The following is a 1876-nucleotide window of genomic DNA, read 5'->3' on the forward strand; positions in this document are numbered from 1 at the left end:
GGTTGGGGGGCTTGGGGGGGATCCAGGGATCGCCCCGGGGGGGTTGGAGAGGGGCCGGGGGGGGTGGCTGCTCTGCGGGGCTGGTGCGGCAGAGCCGAGGCTGAGGCTGGATGCGGGGTTGCCATGACAACTGCATCCCCGTCCCCATCCCCGCCATCCCCAGCCCCGCCGCCCCCGGCCCGCCGAGGAGGGGGCTGCAGCCGCTGCGCTCGGCCCCCGCAGCGTGGGGGGGTTCGGGGGGGCGTTGGAGCCTCCTCGGTGCTGGGGGGGTCCCACGTCCCTGTGCTGAGCCCCCGCCCTGCGCGGGCAGCACGAGCCTGGCAGGACCGGGGAACAAAGCCCCCCTCGAACCCTCCACGCCCCCCCAGATCCCCCGTACCCACCCCAGACCTCCCCTTCCCACCCCCAAATTCCTCTTCCAACCCCCCCCTTCCCCAAAATCTCTCCGTTCCCAGGCCCGGTGCGCCGGCAGTGGGGCCAGGGGGTGTTTCAGGGAGGGGGCTCTGCTGGGGGGGTTCACTCCCCTGGCCCCCCATTGTGCCCCCTAAAGCCGGGGGTGTCCCCAGCGATGTCGCTGTCCCCCCAGGCCCCTCCGAACCCCCCCTCCAGTGCTTCCCAGTGCTGTGACCGATCCTGGTGGCTCCCGGTGCTGAGTCCAGGGTGGCCGTGGGGAGGGGGGGGTCCCAGCCCCTTTCCGGCGGCACCGGAGGGGCTTCTCCAGCATCGCCACCCCGTTGGCAGCTGCCAACGCCGCGGGGGACACCGCGGGGGCACCGAGGCGACAGCGACCGCGGTGGCAGCGCCGGCAGAGGCCCGATCCTGGCTGAGCCGTGCGCGGGGTGGGGAGGGGTCCCCAACCCACCACCCCCTCCATCTCCAGCCTCCAGACCCCACCGGGCCGCCGCGGTGGCACCGGCTCGTCCTGGCAGTGCCACCTCACCGCGGGGACACCTGCCAGGTGTGGACGGGACAAAAGGGACCGTAACCGGAGCCGCCGCGTGACGTCCCCGCTGCCCCGGCTCCGGTGGCACCGCGGGCTGGTTGGGTTGATGTTGGGTTCATTCCCGACGGGAATGTGGGGCCCCCCCCGGGTCCCCCCACCCGCCTCCGTGCCCGCAGCTGCGCCGGTGTCAGCCGGAGCCGGGGCATGAGCTCAGCGGCGAGCGCGGCACCGGGTGGCACCGAGGTGGCGGGGGGGGCGAGCCCGGCACCGCAGAGGGTGCGGCGGCAGCCGGCGAGGGTCCTCCGCGGGGGTCGCGGCGGTGGCTGTACCGCGAGCAGCACCCTGAGCGCGGGGAGAAGGGGGGGGTGCCAGCGCGGGGTGTGGCAGCCCGGGGAGGGGGGGTGACATCCCCACGGACGGTGACAGCCGCGGGGACGGCTCTCCCGTTCAGGCGGCTCCGCTCCCGCCCCGCATCGCTCCGCTCCCCCCGCCCCGCACGGCTCCGCTCCCGCCCCTCCCCGGGCGCTTTTCGGGGCGGCGGCCGCTTTAAAAGATGCAAATGAGCCCCCTCCCCGCGCGCGGCGCGGCCGCGGCTCAGCCAATCAGAGGCGGCGGCCGCCGGCTGCTGTAACCGCTGCCGGGCGCGGCAGCCAATGGGGGCGCGGCGCGGCGGGAGGGGGCGTGGCCGGGGCGGCCGCGGCGCGGTCCCGGCGGCGGGGCCGGAGCGGGAGCGGGGCCGGGGCGGGGGCGGCGGCTGAGGCGGCCCCGCAGGTGAGTCCCGCGGGGAGCGGGGAGCGACCCCCGGCCCCGCGCCCCGCAGCGGGGTCCCGCCGTGCAGCCCCCGCCGTGCCGCTCCCGCGCGGTGCCCCCCCCGCCGCCGCCGCCCCCGCAGCATCATCCCCTGCTGCCCCCCGCCACCGGGCCCCCCGCGCC

Source organism: Lepidothrix coronata, unplaced genomic scaffold (genome assembly GCF_001604755.1).
Source record: "Lepidothrix coronata isolate B3197 unplaced genomic scaffold, Lepidothrix_coronata-1.0 Scaffold233, whole genome shotgun sequence".
NCBI classification, from domain to species: Eukaryota; Metazoa; Chordata; class Aves; order Passeriformes; family Pipridae; genus Lepidothrix; species Lepidothrix coronata.